This window comes from Nelumbo nucifera, chromosome 3, assembly GCF_055504915.1.
Source record: "Nelumbo nucifera cultivar China Antique chromosome 3, China Antique-T2T, whole genome shotgun sequence".
Lineage (NCBI taxonomy): Eukaryota > Viridiplantae > Streptophyta > Magnoliopsida > Proteales > Nelumbonaceae > Nelumbo > Nelumbo nucifera.
Window position 1 is genome coordinate 57,891,142 of NC_142651.1, and position 5,364 is coordinate 57,896,505.

The 5,364-nt window shown below is 43.3% G+C and overlaps 1 long non-coding RNA gene across 1 annotated transcript; it reads right to left on the bottom strand.

The window, feature by feature from the left end:
- Positions 1-1,880: 1,880 nt before the first annotated feature.
- On the bottom strand, positions 1,881-3,362 carry LOC104602136 (uncharacterized). Its single transcript, XR_736028.3, has 3 exons — positions 2,555-3,362; positions 2,296-2,415; positions 1,881-2,088 (listed from the first exon to the last, which is right to left on the bottom strand). It is a non-coding gene; the product is annotated as an uncharacterized LOC104602136 (long non-coding RNA).
- Between the last annotated feature and the right edge of the window lie 2,002 nt (positions 3,363-5,364).

Consider the following 5,364-nt stretch of genomic DNA (forward strand, 5'->3'; position numbering starts at 1 on the left):
ACAAGTATGAGTCACTAATGGGGAGGCTTTTCACATTGAATGAATGCATTGGCAACTGGGTAAAGGCCATTGAACCTGAGCATTGGGTGAACTCTAAGTTCCCAAGAATGCGGCATGACCAAATGTCATCCAACTTATAGAGACGTTCAATGGATGGGTGTCAAACATTCGTGATCAGCCTATAATGACCATGTTGAACACATTTCGGTTGAAATTGATGGAACTCCTTCGAAGGCGACATTGTGAATCTCGAGACTGCACAACACCAATCGGGAGAAGGATCGAAGCGAAGTTGCACGTGACCCACCGATCATCCTAACACCTTACGGTCGCCCATCGGCTCGACTGACAGTGGGAAATGGGGCATCTCCGCCTCCTATGGGGTCGTCTAAGACAGCTCTCCCTCTGGGACCACTTCAGGAAATGGTAGAATCACCCAGTCGCCGCTCTGGCGGGTGCGGAGGGGTTCTTTGGCCAATAAACCCACACCTTCTTACTACTACTCACCCACGGAGTATCTGGACACCTTTCGGTCGCCCATTGGCCTGATAGCCTGGGTCGATGGTGGGAAACGGTGGTTTTACAAAAGCACTATTTCCCATCGTTGGCCTTCCCCATTGGCTCGAGGCATCTCTGCCTCCTTTTTGGAGATGTCCAGGAGACCTCTCCCCACATCGTGGAGGTGGCTCCGTCACCTGTCTACCCACATGCCCCCCCCCCCCCCCAAGACCACTTCTCAGAAATGGCAGAATCACCCGGAGGGCGCTCTGGCGGGTGAGAAGGGTTCAATGGCCACCAATCTCACTCACTCCTGCCACACACCCACTGAGCATCCCAACACCTTCTGGTCGCCCATCGGCTTGACGACCTAGGCCGATAGTGGGAAATGGTGCTTTTGCAAAACCACTGTTTCCCACCATCAGCATTCCCTGTAAACCTGGGGAGTCTCCACCTCCTCTAGAGACATCGATGAGACCTCTTCCCACACCATGGAGGTGGTTCCACCGCTCGTCTACCCCTGTGCCCCTGTGCCCCCCCCCCCCTCCTTTGGGACCACTTGTTAGAAATGGTAGAATCACCCAAAGGCTGCTCCGGTGTGTGCAGAGGGGTTCAATGGCCACCAAACCCACTCCCTCCTACTACCACTCACCCATCGAGCATCCCAACACCTTCTGGTCACCCATCGGCCCGACTTCTCAAGCCGACGGTGGGAAATGGTGCTTTTGCAAAACCACTGTTTCCCACCATCAGCCTTCCCCGTAAACTGAGGGCATCTCTGCCACATCTAGGGATGCCCAAGAGACTTCTCCCCACCCTATGGAGGTGGTTCCACTACCCGTCTACCCCCACGCCTCCTCCGAGACCGCTTCTCAGAAATTGCGAAATCATTTGAAGGCCGCTCCGGTGGGTGTAGAGGGGTTCGATGGCCACCAAACCCACTCCCTCCTATTGCCACTCACCCACCAAACATCCTGACACCTTCTTGTCACCAATCGGCCTAACTGCCCGACCCGACGGTGGGAAACTGTGGTTTTGCAAAAGCATCATTTCCCACTACCATCCTTCCTTGTAAACCCGGGGCGTCTCCGCCTCCTCTAGGGACGTCCAGGAGAGCTTTCTTCCGCCGCCCGTCTATCCCTGCTTCTCCCTTCGGAACTGCTTCTCGAAAATGGTAGAATCACCTAAAGGCCACTCCGGTGGGTGCCGAGGGGTTCGATGGCCACCAAACCCACTCCCTCCTACTACCACTCGACCAATGAGCATCCTGACACTTTCTGGTTGCCCATCGGCCCAATGGCCTGGGCTGACGATGGTACAACACTACTATGGAGATAATGTTTCACCAGGCAATATAGTAAAGAAATTTTGTATGACTTTAACCCATTCATCTGTAAATTTATATAGTTAGAGCTACTCAATCATTGGATCTATACAATAATTTACAATGTTAATATATTCTCACACTGGTAAGATGAGAGAAAGCAAAAATAAAAGGTTTTCTATCATCCGCTTAACATGTGCAATTCATGGGATATGGTTCCGAATGAGTTGAGCCCTTATCTGCCACCTAATAATATTGATAATTCCCTACAACAAAGGTACCATATGTTAGTTACTAACATGAGACATTTAGGTATTTGCTAACAAATAGAATTCTAGTGTACTCATTAGATCAAAGTCAAAATCTGAGCCCCGAGCAATTTAATCCATGTACTTCATCACAAACACCGCACAATCTCTATCATTGTACAAAACATACATCACTTTTTGACTCAATAACCATCATACAAGTACCTCCTACGCCTAAGCGTTGAACATGTACCCAACTTGTTGGGGGGCTGACTCCATGAATTCAAATGACCAACCGGTGATCCCAGGAACAAATGGTGCAAATTTTTTTCTCAACCTTGCTTGCTGTTGGATAATGTGAAATCGAATAGACACATGAGCAATCTGACTCCAGTTAGAGAGACAACGCAACAAGTAATGGCAAATGCAAATAAAAAATCCCACATTAACACATTAAATATTTCAATTACTGCTAGATGCTTACCGCATTCAGAGCAATGGAACTGGTATTGGAGGAACAATTCCCACTATAATCTACCAAATATCTAGCAGAGTTTTTGATCTCTGGCATGCCCAGGATGATTGGAATAGGATGGGGGGTGCACGATGGCTGGTAAATTGCAAAACCTTTTACCAATGAACAAAGGGGCCTCTATGAATCCTTCCAATGTTCAAAGACAGGGGAAGAAGGAGATAGAAGATGAAGCAGACCGGTCAAAATGGGACATCGACCTTCCTTCGACCGGTGACGAAACTCGACTTCGACCGGACGACGAATGCAAGAAGCTCTAACAAATCGAAATGGGGAAGACGGAGGTTTCCAATCGACCGAACATAGGTAGAGATGAAGCTCCGGTGATGAAATGACGAACACAGGTAGAGATCAAGTTCCGGTGATGAAACAACTCTGATAAATTTCGAAATGGCGAAAACGGCTCAATGTTTCGTAGAGGGGTATAACAGAAAACACAGGTAGAGATGAATCTCCAGGTGATGAAACGGCTCAGAGAAATTTCGAAAGGGGGAACACAGCTAGAGATGAAGAAAGATGAAGCTCCGGCGATGAAACGACTCTGAGAAATTTCAAAATCAGGAAGCTCTGGTGATGAAACGGGTTTGAGAAATTTTGAAATGGGGAAGCTCATGCGATGAAATATGAAGCTTCGGTGATAAAATGGCTCTGAGAAATTTCGAAATGGGGAAGCTCCGATGATGAAAGATGAAGAGCTCTAAAATTTTTTGAAATGAGGAAGATGTTGTAAATTCGAAATGGGGAAGATGATTAACGTTTCATTGAGGGATATAACGGGTATAATACTTAAACTTTCGCTGACGTGGGGTGAGGGGAGGAGCCACCAAAACAAATTTCGAATTTGTAGGTTGGGGCTGGCATGGGTTTCAATTTTCGTACGTCCCCGATCAAAATTTCAATTTCTGAGGGAAACCCCCTATAAATTAAGTATTATATATAAATGATATAAAATATTTAAACATTTTATATAAGAATTAAATAATCAATCGAATTCAAATATTTATTGAATTGAATGAATTCATTCAATTATGATATTTGAATTATTCGAATTCAATTCAATTATGTCGAATATTAAACTCAAAATCAAATTTTTAATGTCATTAATGATACCCCTACCCAAGTTATAACAATGCATAATTTATTAACCATGTTTAGACCATTAAATATAAATTTATAAACAGTGATGTGAACACAGACCTCTCGATAATGCCTTGGTATTATGAGAACCAACCATATTTTAGTAAGGTCATTTAGATGGTTACGAGAACATCTAAGACCGTCCGTATGGAACTGGTTATCATCCTAGATCGGTAAGGCCATTTAGCAATTGATTTGTTCCAGAAAAAAAAAAAAAAAAAACGAATTTTGCATTTTCAAAATCTCAAAAGTTACATACATTAGTTCAAGTGAAAATCACGCTTTTGAATAGTATAAAAGAGAATTCCTGGGAGCTGATGTTTGCTGGGTAGGGGAGTTCAGTGGTATATATTTTGAGTCCCGAATCGAATTTGCACATATAGTTAGGGTTTTGGAATCAAACAAAAGAGGGAAAAAGGACAAAATCTCTCTTCCCTCTTTCATTCTCACTTTTCAAACAGATATACTTTCCTCAGTTCTCAGTTTTCAACGACAACTTACGATGAGTCCTCCATCTTTCTCTCTCAATGAATAAGAACCAGCAATGAATATGTTAGAAAAAAATTGCTCATTCTCTAATTCCTCAACGAATATGAACCAACAACGGTGGTGTGTCTTCTGTCTTTCTATTTTACTCCTTTCTTTCTTTTTCTTCTCTCTCTCTCAGTTTCTTGTCTTTCTCTATTACTAGAAATAACATCTTTTTCAACAACAAAAAAATGTAATTCTAAACCAATATGGAGAATTAGCGACAACCACCCTCTCCTCCCTTTCGTTTCTTAGCCCCCTTTCTTATTTGTCTCTCAAACAGAAAGTATTTATATGAACCTTATTATAACCTGACCTAATATGCTAATCCAACGGTCAGGATACAATAAATAAATAAGTATCAACTTTAACCATTTTAACCCATTTGACCTATATGGTTGAATCACTGATCAGGGAACTCGTGGTCGAAGCGGCTCCATTTTTAAAACCTTGGTATGTTCATTGGTGTAGAAGGTTTTTGCAATTGGCCTCTAGATATAACATCTCTCAACCTTGGCATTGTGTGCACTCACAGCCCAAAGCAGTGGGACTAGTGTGTTTCATAATCCCAATATGACTTAACAGAGAGAGCAAAACTAGTGTGGGGGAGAGAGTAAAAACACGAAAAAGAGAAGCTAATTTCTAGTGCACCAAAATCACAGTTATCTTGACCATTAACAAAGCTTAATGCCAAACCAAAAACATCTCCCACTAACGTTAGGAGTTCCCTCACAATTAGGAGAGTGTGGCGGTTACAAAGAGAATGCTAGGAAAAAGTATTCTTAATTAAAACATTAAAACATCTTAAAAAAAGGAAAATAAATAAATAAGGTAGGAACCTACGTGTGCAGTGGGCTAGCTTCAATCAGGGCAAAGCCCATTCAAGCAGTCTTTACTGCCTTGCATTGAGAATATCTCCATACTTGTGTGTTTAATTTCATGAAGAGATATTCCCAATGCAAAGTTGAAAAATGCTATCATAACAGTGTGGGCACATATTTGCCCTGATAGAAGCTGATCTCATGTTAGCCCAGCCAGTCTAGCCCAACATGTGCATGCCTGTGGTGGTCTAGATGCACTCTCTCCACAAGCCCTAT